At 37.8% G+C, this 18340-nt stretch overlaps 1 protein-coding gene and 1 long non-coding RNA gene across 10 annotated transcripts in view; one reads left to right on the top strand and one right to left on the bottom strand.

The window, feature by feature from the left end:
• Positions 1-18340, top strand: part of NALCN (sodium leak channel, non-selective) — a 236712-nt gene that overhangs the window by 102000 nt on the left and 116372 nt on the right. The gene's annotated exons all lie outside the window — the stretch shown is intronic.
• Positions 390-8517, bottom strand: LOC120748953 (uncharacterized). Its single transcript, XR_005699470.2, has 3 exons — positions 8381-8517; positions 4704-4898; positions 390-1720 (listed from the first exon to the last, which is right to left on the bottom strand). It is a non-coding gene; the product is annotated as an uncharacterized LOC120748953 (long non-coding RNA).

The following is an 18340-nucleotide window of genomic DNA, read 5'->3' as shown; positions in this document are numbered from 1 at the left end:
ATCTCTGGTAACGGCCATAAAGAATGCAGCCACAAAGAAAGCCAACCCAGCAACTGTGCTGAAATCAACTTTGACTGCATAAAGAGTAATTCCAGAAGGGGGAGATCATGATTACCACCTCATGGCCCATCTTCCCCAGAAACTCACCAACCCAAAAGATGAGAAACACTGAGAATGCAGACTAATTACCACTAGAGGCAAGGGAATAATTTAACCACAGAGCATTAATTCCCTTTCTTGGTAAAATGTATAAATAGTGACAAGTTTTGAATTACCTCAGGACCCCCTACAACCAAGAAGCCCAGGGTGAAAAAAGATCAATGAGATGCTGCTGGATCCATGAGTGATGACGGTCTTCTTGATCTCTCTCTTTCTTTCTCCTCTCCCCACCCTCCTTTCCCCTCTATTTCTTTCTATCTCTCTACCTCAAATTTTATTATTAAATAAAATCAGTACTATTAGCTTGGACATATGGTCTTGTTTGCGTCTTAATTCAGGCGGAGGCATCTCTTAATAATCACACAGTCTTAACAGTTGTGACAGATTTTTCCAGTTTTATAGGCCTAGACCCACAACATATTTAAATTGCAATGTTTCAGGATCTTTCATAATTAATTTCTATAATCAGTCATTTTCATTGAATCTTCACTTCATCCTTTGAATAGTAGCCTGAAACACCATACTTTAAGTGCCATATATTATTTTGCCAATAATGCGCCTTGGTGCATATATTATATGTGGTGACATTTTATTAATTGCCCATTACCAAGAGTGTATATAAATAATTTCCTTTTCTCTGTCATAAACTTTTCAGAAGGTTTGGCTGAGGAAAGCAGATATATGCACTAGTGGGCTTGATTTCAGAAGGTGTTTTACTACAGACACTGCTAATATAGCAGAGTTGGCAGTACATGTGCTGTGCTTCTTTATTTCTGGCCTTCTCTTCCCTGAGCCTAGATAACTGAGAGGAGGAACTGAAACACTAATTAGTGAAAGCAGACTGTACATCCAATTCCCTCCCTCATCCTCTCTTTAGCTGCATAAACCTTTGCCATCCAGTCTGTTATTCTGTTGGCTCAGAACTATCATCCTGAATATCTCAGTTTGCTTCAGTACTCTGCAAGCCATTTCTCTTTTACTGAGAAACTCCCTCCCACTGACTATTCATGGTTGTTTGCAAGAGATGTCTGACTATTTTTACCCTCAGTAGGTCCATTTCATCCTCTGCCCAAAGTAAAATTTCCTAATGCTTCATAGCACAGAAGTCACTACCAATAGATCTGTTCTCAGGCCCTTAAATTCTTATTTCTTTCGTCTTTAGACAGGGTTCAACAACCTTTGGTCTATACTATCGGTCCTGAGCCAAGTCTGATAACCCCCACTGCTTAGAACTACTCTCCCTCATCCCTTTAGTTGCTGCCAATTAATCAGAACTTATAAACATGCTTCTTCACTCACATGTGTACACATTTGTACAGCTTTATGCATATCAGTCACTGAAACAGAACAGAAACAACGCAAACAACTGGAAGAGCTCTCTGAACAAGTTTGTTATGGGTGAACAATCTCATGTTCCACCCTTGGAAGATAGTCTGAACCATTTCTTCTGGTGAGGCTCTTGCTTTTCTGCTGAATTCAGTATTTGCATATTCCAGTTTATGTCAGGAGACTTAGAGGAGGCAGTAAGTAGTATCCTTCAAGAAGTGGTAGGAGTTAGTTCCTAGGGGACAGAGCAAATTGAGTGGAGCTTATTTTAGCTGAGACTATCATTGAGTAAACAAAAACCAAACCAGCAGTAAAGATCTGCCTGCAACGATATTTGGGCAAAGAGCTACATAAGATGCAGAAATAGCAATGTTGGCTTGCCAGTCTTTCAGCTGAGTATTCTGGGGCAGATTGTTATTCACTGATTAAGCTGCAGCAGAGGATGATTCACTGCCCTTTTACTAGATTTCTGAGAGGAAATTGATAGGGGATTCTCAGTGTATTGCAGGGCTAAGTAGAGTCAAACACTAATGCTTGACCTTCTTCTACTTGTTCCTCAGAGAAGAGGTGGGGAGGGAAGGGCATGAGATGAGACTAGCACAATCTAGTCTCATTTTTTCCACTCTTCATCCTGACTTTTTCCCTTTTTATTAGGGCAAGTGGAAAAGAAAATAAATAGATCCCTTGCACCATTGAACTCAGTGAGAGTTTTGCCACTAACTGCTTTGCAGAAGGATTTAATTTCTAATATTTTAAATATAGAACAATTTGTTTGTAGTCATTAAAAATGGCAAATCGAAACAAAGCTACATATCAAACAGTCTTGAAACATAAAAATACCAAAAACCCATGATGTAAAAGAGTCATGCGCTTGCTAATTGTTCCTCCTTAAAAGCCTGAAGATTTAGGGGTGCATGGGAGAAAATAGCTATTTATTCCAGCTATAAATATAATGAAAAAGGGAGTTCCTTAAATTTGCTTTACTGCTGATTTCTAACTGTGAACATGTTTCTAGGGTACAGTCTAGTTCTCAGAATTAATTATATACTATGCTTCAGCAATTCCAAGAATTTCCTTTGATTATTTCATTACTTAAGTGAAACTTATTTGTCTAAATCCACTTGACTGCTTTCAAACTCTTGACCTCTAAGAAAACTCTTCAACATGTGTGATGTGTTTTCATAAGCCAGTAAGGAGTTTATATTGAGACAGGTAAGTGTATCTATGAGTCATGTTGTATGCCATGAATTTATTTATTTTTGTGGATTGTGATTATGCCAGCATATGCAACAAAAAACATTATGGACTTGCACTATCACTGAAGTTACAGGATGGCAAATCAGTGCAGTTACTTTTTCAGAACACTTGGAAAGCTGCATGTAGTAATGCTGGCACTGAAGTCCCTTTTTGACATAACCCCCCCGCCATGCACACTGTAAATTAATATACAGTTTAACCTGTACACACTTTCAGTTCCGCATTAATCATTATATATACAACCAGTAAGGTTAATCCTGCTGGTTGTTTAGAAGAATAAGATACAGTGTGCAAAAGGTGAATAATGGAATAAAACTGCAGCTTAGAAGGGGATGTATGGCAGGGATAGATATCATTTTAATGATTTTATTCTTTGCACTGGTAGGATAGCAATATTAACTAGAAATTAATTTTAAAAATACTTAAAAGCCTTAGGGGTGAGAATGGGGACAAGAATAGATAGCTATGCATAGGTATGGTAGTGCAGACATAGAAAGAATGGAATTTATTTGGCAGTCTTATGAGTCTGGTGATTAAATGTACTGATAGGAGTTGATCGCCTTCGGCAAAGAGGTGATTTACAATTAGAAGAAAAAGGTATCAACAAGAGGTGATTCACATAATTTTTAAGACGGTCATTGATGATAACTCAAAACATTGGTCATTTAAATGTTAAGATTCCAGCTGAATTCACAGTGAAAATACTGAATAACATACTGTGGTAATGCATTTTCAGTAAGCCTTACCGTTCCTGTAGGTCTAAACTACCATTATGGTCATAAATGAGAAGCGTTCAGTTTTGAATGTATTTCAGCTCCATAGTTAAAGAGATGGTTTTCAAAAAGGACAAGTTTCTTCATACTTGATATAGTCAAAGTGATATAAATCTATCACTTAAAAAAAATCTGGAATTTCTGTATTTTCCCATTTTTCAGGAATGACTATAACTGAAAATGCTAGTCAGTGATATATATTAATGTGACAGTTTTTAATAGTGCTATAGATCTTCTTTGGAAAAATAAAATAAGCTGAATGATTTTCAAATAAGAAAACATCTAAATTTGCAGAACTTGCACCAATATTGTCAGACATGTTATTAGTTTGTTTTGTCATTTAATTACAGTATACTTCTACTTTTCTAAAGTCTTATGAGATATTTGATAATTCTCAATGGAATTCTAAGGTAAGAATTATATATTACAAATATAGGACAACAGCATTTTTCTATCCAAGGGTATTCCTTTGTTGTTCAAAAAAATGTTTGATGCTCATATTCTTAAAGAAAACCTTTGAAGTCACTTCAATAGAAACTCTTGCCATACAGACCAGACAAGATTTAGTTTACTAATTAGCTGCTTCATTTTGATTTAGTATATAACAAAATCAAATCACAATTATAGATTATTAAACTTTTAAAAACAGCTGTGTATGTGCTGATGGCAAACTTTTAACCTGCCTTTTATTTTATTTAATTTTCTTTCTTATCAATTCCCAGCCTGATTTAATACTTTGTTTTCAGGCAGACAATGCACTCACCAGCTGAAGAGCAGGAGCTAGAAGTGAGTTTCACAGACCACGAACAGCAATTCCCCACAAGATCTCCCCACAGTTCTGTCACTCTTAAGTATCATGGTACTGAACCCGTTTTTTCTCCTTTGCTCTTAATCTGTTTCTATGTGCTTCCCTGATGTGAACATTTCTTAAATCCCTCCCCATATGCTTTCACATCACCAAAGTATTTCTGAAGGCAAAATTAAAGGACATATGGGAATAATTTTTGAATTAATAAGTTTTAGGGAGAAGAAGTTTTGGGGTTTTTTAAGAGTTCAGGAATTTGTATGAAAGGAAAATTATATATTTTCTTTAATCTCACTTAGTCAACTTCTTTCTATCTAGGTTTCTTCTCAGTATTGAGAGCATGACCCAAAATCTATAGTTTTCATCCAAAAAACACACATTACCTTATGTATCTTTACTGCTTGATGAATCCTATTTATTTTCTGTAATCCCATCCATCTCTAGTGGCGTTCAGCGAAGCAGCTCTTGTTTAGGTAGTGTTAAAGCTGTCGGTGTTACAAATGAGCTCTATGTGCAACTGAACTGCTCTTCTGGTTTGCTGGGTATTGATGAACAGAAGTTTACACAGCTCTGTGAAGCTGAAATGGTGAAGCGAGTCCAAAAATTGCCTTTTACCCCTCTACACACAATCTCCCAGCCTTTGAAAGAAGACTTGATAATACCTGTTATTTGGTGCATCTTGGTTTGTCTTTTGTCGGACCTGCTTGGTTTTATGCTCTAAGTACGACTGTAGTTATGAACACTACACATTATGCATATTTCTTTTCATATGGCATCTAAATTTTGATCTCTTCTTAATCTTATTTGGAACAACAACAACAAAAAAAAAACAACAACAACAACAAACAAACAAAACAAAAAAAAAAACCAAACAAAAAAAAACCACACACTGGAAATTGTGTGGATGTTTCTAGAATATAACCAGAAGGTTGCAGTCTCCTTTGTCCTAGGACTCCAGCATCTCCAGATTTATGAGACATGATTCCTAGGTGGTCCAGTCCAAATCCAACCTTAACATCATGACTTCTTGAGAAAGGGGGGAAATAATTTCTTCTGCTACTACCTGAGATAGAAGCAATTTAAAAAAAAAAAAAGTATTTTCATTCTGGGATACTACTGAGTTTCATCCAAGCCACATTAAACTGAGTAGTCTTTCCATATCCTTTTGGATCTTACCACTGGTAGGACCAGGTCTAACCACTGGTTTTACCTTATTGAAGGAAAAAGGGGTATCACAGCTTGGCTACAGTAAAGCTAGTCTGGCAGATGAAGCTGGAGACCAGATGCTTTGCAAGAAAAACAGACGTATGAAGCCAATCACTGCCCCTTGCCCTCTGAATTAATGGCAATCAAAATCCCTGATTAGGTCTGCTATACCCCTGTCTAAGGCAATAGAATCTAAATTGTCAGCAGTCTCCAGTGCTATTTCAGGTAGGGAGAAATACTTCTGTAGTTCTTCTCTGTGTGTCAAATTGTTTGATTGGAAGCCACTTTACTAGAAAGTAGGTTTTGAGCCTAATCACAAAAAAATTTTTTTTGCTTCTAATTATTCATCTGATCACTTCTTTAATGGAGCATTTGATTTATTTCAAAGTAATCTCTGCTTTTTATATGTAAATCACAAGTTTGAGAGAGTGCTAATTAAATTATGCAAGGAAAATGCAAGGAAAAACTGTTCTAATCAAAAGGTGGAATTTCTACTAAAATGTTTGATATTTATTTATATAGACTTCCAAAGGAGGTAGCAATTGACAGTCTGAACTACACTGTACACCATGTTCCCAAGACAAATGCAGTACATACAGTAACTAAAAAGATTAATATACTCCATGAGGCAAGGCATTGCAATCAGAAACCAATAATCAATACAAATGACCAGTAGGACACAGGAAAATATTTTCATTCACTCCAGATTAATGGGAGTTGTCTTAATTGCAGAAACCAATAGTAGAGAAAAATGGCTGGTCTGACCCAGGAAAATATTTTCATTAATTCAGGGTAGAGTTGTCTTAATTGCCTAAAGCACACATTTGACAATTTTGAGTTCAGAAGAGAAGTTATCAAAGAACTGAAGTATTCTAATGATGATCAAGTACTTCTCTAAGTTTTAAACAGCTCAACGATACCAAAGCTGTGAAAAAACACTGAAATTTAGCTCAGCCATCTAAAGAATTTCAAATCACTCATTACAGTAATCACTGTATTGAGTTAAAAAGCTGCAATAAGTACCAAGAGATTTTAAGGAGCTGTAGCTGTATATAAAACTTTTTCATGAAGGAGGGTTTTATCTCAGTGAGTTTTCCAGGAAATACAATGATAGTAGGAAGAAAACCCACTAGATACTTTTACTTCCATGAAAAGTTGCTTTTTAAGAATCTCATTTTCCAGGTTCTCATGCTCTTTGGAAATACTGACAGCAGGTTGTCCAAAGACGGGACTAGATGCTTCCACATGTATATTTTGATGTTAGAAAAGAAATTTAAATGGACATATTTTTTGCTGTTCCCATGTCAGAAAAGCTTCCGTGAAGCATTTGGATTTAATTTTGTTTCACCATCACTTCTTCAGAATTAAGAAATTTGTTCCTCATGTCTCTTTTTTTTTTTTCTTTTCTGCTAAATTGTTGGATTGTTAGTGTTTTCTCAGTACTTGTGAGTTTAAAGTAATGCTTTATCATTGTGCAAGAGGTTGCAGGAAAACAGAAATTCAACCTCTGCTTACTATGAAGCGCTTACCATGTTTTTTTCATGAGCCCAAAAAGAAAAGATACACCCTAAAGTCTTCCTAACAGCAGGATTTACATTTTCAGTCCTCCAACTCATTCTGAGCACAGTAGGCACCCTCCTGCCACTTTATACTACCAGCAGAACACCCCCCGAAGTCATTCATGGGACAGGAACAGTGTTGTGAGGAGAGCTGGGTTACAGCACACGTGGCCAGCACTGAGCCTTGTCCCCTGCAGAGTTAATAGATATCAACTTCGACACAAGCATCTCGCTCATTGGAGCTGACACAGCCATTAGGCCATGCTGAAACAGAACCTGCACTGAACTCCTGAGCAGGTGGTTTAAACTGTGAGGGGGCAAGAAAGGGAAAGGCAGTCAGTGTATTCCACTACTCTCTAGCACAGCTGCACCTGTCTTGGTACATGGGTAATTTCCTAAAAATAACATAAAGAATGCTGAAGGAATTCTTGATGATCCTAAGTCCTGATTGCAGAATGAGGTGCAATGCTTACATTACAGTCCACTGTGCTTTCAGGTCATGAATTAATAATTATAATAACAGCAACCTTTTTCTTCCTATTTTATAAAACAGCTGGTAAAATCTACAGTATTGCAATAACATAAAAATTATTCTAATCAATTGGGAAATAAAAGGTCAAAGAAAAAAGAGGCAGTGAAAATGGCTGATTCACACCTGGTTAATAAATGACATTTTAGACATGATTCTTGAATTGAAATGTAAGTGAAAGAGTAAGTAGTCTATTGAAGCAATTTCAGGGAGGCCTTCCAGGTGGCATCTTCAAAGGTATATAATTCAAGGAACTCATGTTAATTGAAATTTGTTGGAAGTGAAGTTCCTAGAGTTCTAAAAATGCAAAAGCTACAAAAATTTTGAAGGCATTAAAAAAAATTACAGCACAGGTAGGGTCCAGATTCTTTCCATTGTCACACACCTTCCCTGAAACCTGGGGGAAAAGTTGAAGCCCCTGTAATAATCAATTAATTGCCAAAATTATGTTTAGTGGGCATCTGAAGGAGTGAGCAATATGTCACACATCACAGCTCATAAATGGCACAGCTTCTAAAGAGTAGCAAATCAATTTAGTATTAGAGATGGAGCTATCTTACTGCAGAGCAAGCTCAACATTATTACTTTTTTTCTTTCTTTTGTGGTCAATATATTTTCAAAATATAAGTATGAAAACATAGGAAATGTCAGCATTGTTGATATATATAAAATAGACTATATTTAGTGGATTCTGACAGAGGAGGTACAACTGGCACCAAGAAAGGCTTCAAGCATCAGCACCTTGTTATCTAAAAGTCTCTCATACCTTTTCTGTGTAGCCTCCCATGGGCAGCTCTGGCTCTTTCTCTCCTTCTTCTCTCTGCCTTCTGCAGTTCCAGCTCAGTCCTTCCCATTCCTCGCATGACCACCTAGCGCTGTCTGTCCCTCACACGACCTCCTGGCCCTTCCTCCTCACCAGCTAAATCACTCTTTATTGCATCCATAGCTGTGAGGATAAGGCTGTTCCCACTCTTTGGTGATTGACACAGCTGTGATATATCAGGGGCAAGATTGCCTTCAGCACCGTCTCTATGTCTTCCCACAGATTCGGCAACGATGTGTAAACACAGATAATGCTATGATGCAGGTAGTAAATCAGCTGGAGTTTTCAGAGAAGAAATTAGAAAACACAGATTAAAAATGCCAAGTGCATCCATTAGAAGGTGATTGAGGACAGCATCAGCAACTGGCTATAAATGTGGCTTGCCCTATAAGTGTCTATTTTTATATATATATATAAATGTATATACAGGCATATATGTTTTATATATATATATATATATATATATAGTTATGTATTTATGTGGTGTTTATCCATAATGTGAGCAGGTGGGAGTGCGTCTATAACTCTTCCTGTATGTGAGGTATACAGACTGGCTAAAGTTAGAAGGCACCACAATGGGTTTTCTGGTCCAACCTCCCTGCTCAAGCAGGATCACACCTAGAGCATGTTGCACAGGAATGTGTCCAGTGGATTCTTGAATATCTCCAGTGAGGAAGACTCCATAACATCTCTAAGAAACCTGTTTCAGTGTGTGGTCACCCACACAGATTAAATGCATTAAGGTTAAATGCCTTTTAATATATATAAAATGCAAAGTTAAATGCATTTAGCATTGTGATTTTAAGCTAGTTCTGTATTTCTTATTGTGAGAGGAAACGAACTCTTACACTTTCTCTTTGCAAATGCTCTGGGATGAAGGAGTGTATTAATCCCCATAGGACAGGTAGGTGATTAATCATACCTTAATAAAGTAGAGAGTGAATGTCCACCCCACGGCTTTGATGAAGTCGCTAGATATAAAACAAAAATTAATTTGGCCTATTTAATTGCACATTTTAGTCATTAATTATTTTCACTCATATTTCCTGAATTGATCTGTATTGCTATATTTAGGAAAAAGAATAAAACTTCATATTATTTGGGTTCTGTTTTGCATTTCATACTGTGTGGCTTTAGAGAAAATTACTGCTGAGGTGATGATATACTTATTAACAGTTCTAAAATTCTGACAGGTAGGTAACAATTTCTATGCATTGTTGTTATCGTGAACAATTTAAGTAGTATTTTTAGATTTCTTTCATGTTGCAGCAGCTGCTCTCAATTTCTCTAAGTCAGATTGCAGTTGCTGAAAGGCCGCTTACTTCCTCTCTTCTGGCAAAGAAAATGACATACTGTGTTAGCTGATTTATAAACTGGGGGGAGGAGGGTCGTTTAGTTTCAAAGAAGCTATTATTTCATGTATTTTTAGGGCAGAAGAGTCACCATTTTCTTTTGGACTGTTCTGTTAGAAGTTCGTGGGAGGAGACAAGTGGCTGCTGTTAGTAAGAGGCGTGCAGAAGTGTTATGCTACTGCTTTATTCTGTTGTTGCAGGATGTGAATTAACAGGATGCAGCTAGTCTGAAAGGGGCATATGCAACACACTCTTTAGCCCTATAGCGGAAATAGAAATTTGCCTTTCAAATCTCAGATGTAAAGGGGAAAAATGTATCTAATTTATGACAGAAGCTTTAGCCTTAAAGGCTTGGTTACTCGAAAAGCTCTAATAATTTTTCCTTTCTCTTCATTAGGCTTTCTGTCATTATTTCCATTTCTTTACTCCCTAAGTGTGTATTTTCTCATTCTTGATGTGTTATTGACTTTACTTTGTTTCTTCAATCAGAATTCATTTGCCTTTTCCTAAAGTAGCTTTTAATTTCCAAATCAGAATTAGCTATGCTAAAAGGCAGAAGAATCTGTGTAAATATGACAGATTGATGACTCACCTGTATTTTCAAATATTATAGAGAAATTTAGACTATTGAAAAATCATAACTACTTATTTCTTTATGATTTTAGCTATACCACGTCATCTGAAAATTACATTAGTTTCCTTAAAACTATATTGTGGTAGCACAGAATCCTGTGTTTACTGATTGGAAAACATATTTACATGTCCTGAAATGTTACCATTATTCACTAATAGTCCTATTTCCAGCTTGATTTGAAGCTTCATGGTAGGAGACCCTGTAAAATCACAGATACAGTGGCTTTCTTGAGTTTTGCAACCTAATCAGGTGTGGTGGAAGGTGAAAAGAGAAGCACAGTAAAATTAAACTTGTAGAATATTTTATTAGCCAAGACAGTTTACTGTCTAATAGTGCTCATTCTGCTAGGCCAGTGTCACCTCTGCTGCAGCCAGAAAACATTTATAGAAAAGTTTTCAAATGCATATTCTAAAACTTGCAAGAGTTATGATGTTTGTGTTTTGGGGACCATTTTCCTCCCTTGACTATTGCCATACCATCTAAATTATCTCCTGCAGCTGATAACAAAGGCTCTGTGCTAAGGTGATCTGAAAGTAACATAGAGTTTCTAAGGAGATTTTTTCATTGGACTGTGGATCTTAAATGGTCTTTACATTCATTTCTACTACATCACTACCCTAAGAACTTCCTCTCTACCATGATAAAAATGTTAAAGCAAGTCTCTGTAGACAAAATTGCTAGAGAACCACCCTGCTCTCATTGCACTGGGACAATCAGTACTGTAATGCCAAGACTGCCCCCTTGACATCACCAAACATCTGAGCTGGGGCTTCTGACTTATTTCCTTTGCAGTATCTGAAAGTCGCCTCTTCCAGCATCTTTAAAACTCATCCTTCACCTTGTTTACTCAATGAAGTTGCATTATTTGAATTGAAGTCATCTAGCAGTGAAGTTCCTCTCAAATAGGGTAGATGGTATCTCCGATTTACAATGTTTCTTAATGTCCCACACTGATATATAACTGCATCAATATAAGGTTTTAAAAAGCTTGTTCCCATAAAATTTCTGCTTAATGCTTAATAATTTTCAGAAATGTTCAGATTGCAGAGCATGGGAATAATTGCTAAATTCTCCTCACATGCATATCTTTGTCAGGCAGTCATAAAGTAAGTTGAAAGCAAAATGGTTTATGGAAAATTAGTTACATAGCTTATAAAATGCTCTACTACATACTGCAAACAAAAGGGAACATTTTCTGCAATTTCACAATTTTGTACTTGCTCAGATGGCCATTAACCAACAAGATGAAAATCAAATTTGTCTTATTCATACTATGAATTATCTGTGATTAGCAGTGTATAGAATATGATTTTCTAAAGCTTCTTTCATATTCAAGGTATCTTCAAGCATTTTGGGAAAAAAAAAAAAAAAAAAAACCATAAAAACACCATAAGTATACTAAATATGTATAGGATAAAAAAACACTTTTCCTTTTCTTTAGGCCTGGACTGAATCTTTGCTTAGTGACTCTCAGAAATCTTGTGTCATAGAATCCTAAAGTCAAGGGGATTTTGCTATTTCTAGTCTTGGGTATTATAATAGTTTCTGAGGCATTCGATGTGTCCTGCTTTCAACATTAAATCAAGAATGACTGTCAATCATGTTCCTTTCTTAGTGATATAAATTCTATGCATACACCTTAAACTGGCCCAGCTCTATAAAACCCATAATCCTTTTCTATGTATTTAGGAATCATGGGCCAATCTCTGAAATGTCCAGAAAGAGTGAGAATTTACTTGCAATACTTTCATTTTATTATTATTTGAAGTGTTTCAAGCTGCTATAATGAACATGAGTCGTAGTTTGTTAGTTCTTCTGAGCAAGTTTTCTGTATTCTGTGATGCCCACATAACTCCAGCTAATTGGGCTTCATGAAGTGAATGGGTACCATAAGATTTGCAGCTCTGTTCCAGAATGCATCTCCATGCATCGTGGTGATTCTGTGCATGGAAATAAACTGGGACTTGCATTTTCCTTCGTGTCACTGCAGTAGTAGATCTAGGCTCCAACAGGCCCGTGAGTAAAAAAAGGTGGATTAGCACAAATGTAAGCTTTTCAGTTGCTGTTCAGTAATAGCACCCAAGTCGTTTGTGCACATCTAAACAACTTTAACAAAGTCTATTTGAATTACCAGAAAGGATGGTCTTCCAAGAGGAGTACGAATAACATACAGTATTATTATAATGATAGGTGTGAAATTAACCATGATGAACCAGTATAAGGTCTTTAAACAGGTATAGCTGGAAGCTTGGCTGGAATCTTTTAGTAGGATCTAAGACCCTTGTGCAAATAGCAAAAGCCAATAACAAAAAAAAAGGGAGTAAGAAGCTTGCCAGAGTGATTCCATTAAAACACAGAGGAGGATGTACTATTGGTTTATGAAGTATATCTAAAATATTTTAAAAATGTAGATATAGCTGTATTTTTGCCATTGATGAATGCACAATTCAAGATTACCAAAATCTGAAAAGAAAGCTGGTTATCCATATAGTGATTATCAAAGACTTTTAGTCAAATGATGTTTACACGATTCATTAATTGGTGTGGTACTTTCAAGAGCTACCCTGCCAGTTTGACAATTATGCGGTCTAAGCTTTTCACACACTAAATAGCCAAAATAAGCAAAGATTTCTACATATCAGATCCTCACCATGTCTTGCTCAGTACTAATAAGTTTGATGGCTTTGTAGGTAATTTTTTATTCTTTAATAGTATTTGGTTGTTGTTGTTTTTTTTTTTCCTTAGACTACCACTAAGACTGTTAGTATTATCAGATGCAATCTAAATTTCTGTAGGTCTAAACTGAAACTATTGAGCCCATTGAGGACGCCTCCTTCAAGGTTTCACATCATAATATTAAACATTATCAGCTGGGTCAGTTTTGAGATAGTAATATCAGGGTAATATGGCCCATGGGTTCCTTCATTGTTAAATCTGTCAGACCCTAAAGTTTGTAACATTTACCATCTTGCTTAGTAAGTAAGACCTATTATGGACTTAAAACAAGGTGGTGATACAAAGAGTGACCTGATGTACATATCAAGGCCTCAGAAGGAATCTAGCATTAGAAAAAGGTAGTTTCATATTCAGTAATTCCAGTTGGCTTAGTGACTGCATTTCACATGAACCACTGCTTTCCTGAGCCAGTGTCTTGTCGCTCTGGCTGTGCAAACTGGCAGCTAGTGTGGATGTTCTCCAGGGCAGTGAGCTGGCAAAGGCAAATTTATGTCACTCATCCTTCCTCTGCCATGCAGGGATGTGAGATGTCGCAGTGTCCGGTTTGCGCTGACCAGCGCGGCCACAGGCTAGCTCAGTGGGTCTCACTGCGGCAGCGTGGTAAGGTCGGGGTGGCAGGCAGAGCGAGCCGCCTCCTCCCTGTGGGGACTTGGATCCCCCACACCAGCGACGGGCACGTGGATGGAGCAAGCAACCGCGGCAGCTGAATGAAAGGCGGACTCCTCTGAGCAGGGTATTAACGAGGGTTTATTGAAGCGGGGGAGCACGGAGCTCTGCACCCCACTACCTGCTGCCCAGAAGAGCCCCCGAGAGCAGGCGTGCGGCAGTTTTTAAGGGGGGGTGGAAACAGGGGTGGCGACAACCGGTCAGCCAGTCACAGGAATTGGGGGGGTAACTGGGGGTGTGAACCATAGGACTGGGGACCAACCACAACACGATGGGAGGGGGTTTCCAGGGTCCCAGCCTATCACTCGACGCCCTTCCTGGAGTTTTCCAGAAGCCAGGGAAGGGTCCCCGAGTGACAGACAGGACGACCACGAGGAGAGAGGGGGGATTGACAGGGACAGGTGTAGGGAAGGAATGACTGACAGAAAACGTCTGGTTAAACAACCTAACTCATAAGGGGGAAACCAATACAGAACACAGGGGTATACAGTGGACTAAACCATTACAAAAGTAACTCAAAATCTTACAAAAATAACTTAATAACTTAATAAAACAACCCTCACACCACCACAGTGAGAGGAGTATTAAAGCAATGTACCCCATTCTGATACTCCTGGAGTGACAAAAGGCTGCTTTACGCCATGCATTGTAATGCTCTGTAAGACTAAGTGAGCCAGATAGTCTCTACCTGTTAGCAATTGCAGTGTCATTACCTGAGTTTTTGGCTGAATCCGGGATATTTAATACAGTTTTTCATTCAGAGATCCTCAGCTGCACCAAGCATGTTCCTAATGTTAAGTAAGTGAGTAGTATTCTAGAAGTCTTTTTTGCTTTCTTGAAATTCCCATCTGAGCACAAAACAAGTCCTTGGCTCCTTTGTGTATTTCCAAACTATAAAAGAATTAGGGTGATTGTTTGTCACGTACTGGGTTTTATGGCCACTGTATCTCTAATGCACTATGCCACAGAGGTTCTTCGGTGTCCTGGATGCTGGGAATTAGCATCCTGCATGAAATCAGATGCCAGTATTATAGATAATTCATAGTAAATGTAAGAAATTCATCAACGTTGTAGTTGATTGATGGCAGCAGCAGGGCATTTCACTTGAGATTTCTTCAACACAGCTAATCTTACATCCAATTTAATATTAGATACAATTTACCATGTATCTGGCTGACAGCAACATTAGAATATTTCTTTCATCTCATTCCTACACATTTTAAGAAAGACATCCATGGGCTTAAAAAAGGTCAGTAAATTAAACAAGAACAACAAGAAAAATTGGTATTATGTTTCCTCTTTCAAGTTTGCATGGAGAATTTTCCATGCTTATGTGTTCTGAAAAGGGCTGTAATCCAAATGATACACTGCTGATCCGATGATCCAAAATTATTTTCAAGGCTTAGGCAAGAGCTGTGGACTAAATTCTGCTTTCATTTAGACTTCATTCCAAATACAGAAATACGTAGAGATGTTGTATTCTCATGGTTGAACGTAGCAGCAGAGGTGTGTCTGAACTGTTTTAAGGGTGCAAATGCAAATTAAAATTCTGTGATGCAGAAAGAACAAACTAAGGCAGATTAGAGTAGGGGGAAAGCTGGGCACAGTAGGTAAGTGGGTCAGAGTACCATGGTTGATCTCCTAAAGATACAGCAGTCTGTCTGAGAGGCCAGCAGGAAAGCTTCTTATCATGCACGGCATTCATGACAAGTGAGAAGCTAGATTCTGACAGGATGTAGAAAAAAATGAAGAAACACAGATATCAGTCTTTTTCCCATGAACTGGCCAGCCCTGGGATTTAAAAATAATGATTTTTTTTTTTTTTTAATCTCCTCAGCACAGCATTTTTGCTCTGCAGGCAGTGGGCATATTTGCTCAGTTATCTCCACCTTGCTGGCCCTGTGTACTCTGTCTCTCTGCCAGCATCGTGATGCTTTTATTGTTCCTCACCACAGCTGTCTCTTAATTTGTTGCCTCAGCCAGCTGTTCCTGCCTTTACATTGCCTGTGCCTGGCTTGCGTCCTGTCTGGGCCTCCTTCCTTATTATCTTAATGTTGAATCATGTTATGCCAGTGTTATACTTTCTATTAGCTAAATATTCTCCTTTCAATTTAATTGGGAAGGTGACCTTGACAACAAGCTTTGTTGAATCTTACTGAAAAATAAAAGGTGCTGCGGAGAGTCCAGAGAAGGGCAAGGACCCTGGTGAATGGGCTGGAACACAAGTCTTATGAGGAGTGGCTGAGGGAGCTGGGGATGTTTAGCCTGGAGAACAGGAGGCTCAGAGAGGACCTTATTCCTCTCTATAACTACATGTAAGGACATTTTAGTAAGGTGGGAGTCAGTCTCTTCTCCAAGTTACAAGTGATAGGATGAGAGGAAATGGCCTCAAGTTGCAATATGAGAGATTTAAATTAGATATTATATAGAAATTTCTTAGTGGAAAGCGTTGTCAGACATCTTTTATAGGTTGCCCAGGGAAGTGGTGGAGTTACCATCCCTGGAATTTTTTTAGAAAAGTATGGCTATATCACTTGGGGACACGGTTTAATGGTGAACATGGTGGTGGTACTAGGTTAGACTTGATGGTCTTAAAAGTCTTCTCCAACTTTAAGCATTCTGTGATTCTGTGAACCAAACTATGATTAGGATATTATTTCTGTTATTGGTATTTATTTTCCAGAAATAAATATGCCGCTGCAAAATCTTTTTATGGCCTTCTGTTCTGGTTCTGGCCAGGACAATATTAGTCTTTGCAGTGGCCAGAACAGGGCACGTCTAGAACCTGGAGGTTATTCTATGCCACCTCATGTCATTGCTGGGGAAAGGAGTCTCTTGCAACAAGAAGAAGCCTTTCCTTCTGGAGGGAGTGGCAGAGGGAGTGCTTGGTTAATGCTGATTCTGAACATTTTGTGTATGATTCACTCACCTCTCTCTTGTATACTTGTTATTAATGTTGTTGCTGTAACTGTTTATTGTCTTACTTTACATGCCATCTCCAGTAAATTGTTCTTAGCCCATGATCTTTACCTTTTGTGTCTCCAATTCTCCTCTCCAGCCTCCAGCAGGGGAGGAGGACAGGGGGAGTTAGCAAGTGGCAGTGTAGTTTGGAGCATATCAGTGGCAGCACTAAACTGAGGAGGAGCATTCCTAAATCACCACAGTGTCTGAAGGTATAGACTAGATGACCAAGTGTGCATATATTTACATGCATATCAAGACAGTTTATGCATTTTTATTTTTCCTGTATTACCATTTTGCTTCCCTATGAAAGGAGATAAAAGTGCTTTTTGCTACCTCGCTTACTAGTTTCTTTCAGCAAGTACTTTCACATATGAGACAGAATACTTCATTATTATGATGGAAATTTTGACACCATTAAAAATACAGTGTAAAATATGCAGAGAGACTATCTGGTTAGAATTTGTGTGAAATGGAAATGTAAAGGATAAAATTACACCTGATTTGAATCACACTGAAAAAAATGTATACCAGTAGCCCTACCTTTAATTATTGTATTGTTATAGCTTGCCTTGTGGATTAAAAATAAAAGCAAAACCTTATTTAGCCACTATTTTGGTGACTCTACCTGTACTTTAGGTATTATTAACCTCTGCCTGTTCCATAAATTTCTGAATGTAAGGCTTATCTCCTGAACCTCCCTTTCTAGAATAGAATATATAACCATTTTAAGTCACTAGGGTCAAAAGGAAGCCAGGTTGCATGAGAAGGATTTGAGCTGTCTTCTGTCTGCAATGCTACCTGTAATTCATACAAAAAGTCCAGATATTAAGAGACAAGAGGCAATTCTATCAGCTTGTATGCTTGTAAATATGTGCTTAGTCTCTGTTCAGCTTCAATTTAGGCAAGCTGTCTTAAATTCCAGTGGAATTCAAGAGGGGTTGAATTTTTCAGTGGGCAGGCACAGGGCTTTGCTAAAAGCTGAACAAGTACTAGTCTTTGCAGCCTCCCATGCATCCCATATTTTGTTCTAATTTCATCAAAAAAGAAACACAGAACAACCGTGTATGAAGAGTAACTTGATTAAGACTCTGAGCTTCAGGCAGGGTTAAACATAAAATGTCAATGCTGACAATTCTTCATGAATATAACAATCTCAACTCATTAAAGACTGAGATGGTATTTTACAATGATGTATATGAATTTTCTAATGTGTTAATATATCTTACAAACGTAAAAATGTGTGTTTCTTAAATTTTGCATACTTCTGAAATAGATGATCTTTGCATTTCCTTTCAACCTAAACCATTCCATGATTCTATGAGTTTCACATTCACAAGCCTCAGTTCTCCTGGGGCAGTGTAACTACACTGTTAGAAGGACAATACAGCAGAAAACAGTCCATGTTTCTCCTTTGCAGTGGTGGTAACTTCCTAAAATGTGTACTGATGAGATCAGGTGTTCTAGAGTGACCACATACATGACAAGTTGAAGAAATTGGTCAGGTTGTGAGATTCAGGGGCAGTCTTTTTTTTCAATGACCGTGACAATATG

The sequence above is a fragment of the Hirundo rustica genome, chromosome 2 (assembly GCF_015227805.2).
Source record: "Hirundo rustica isolate bHirRus1 chromosome 2, bHirRus1.pri.v3, whole genome shotgun sequence".
In the NCBI taxonomy this organism is placed as follows: Eukaryota; Metazoa; Chordata; class Aves; order Passeriformes; family Hirundinidae; genus Hirundo; species Hirundo rustica.
The sequence above is the reverse complement of the archived record's forward strand: the minus strand, read 5'-3'. Positions and strand labels throughout refer to the sequence as shown.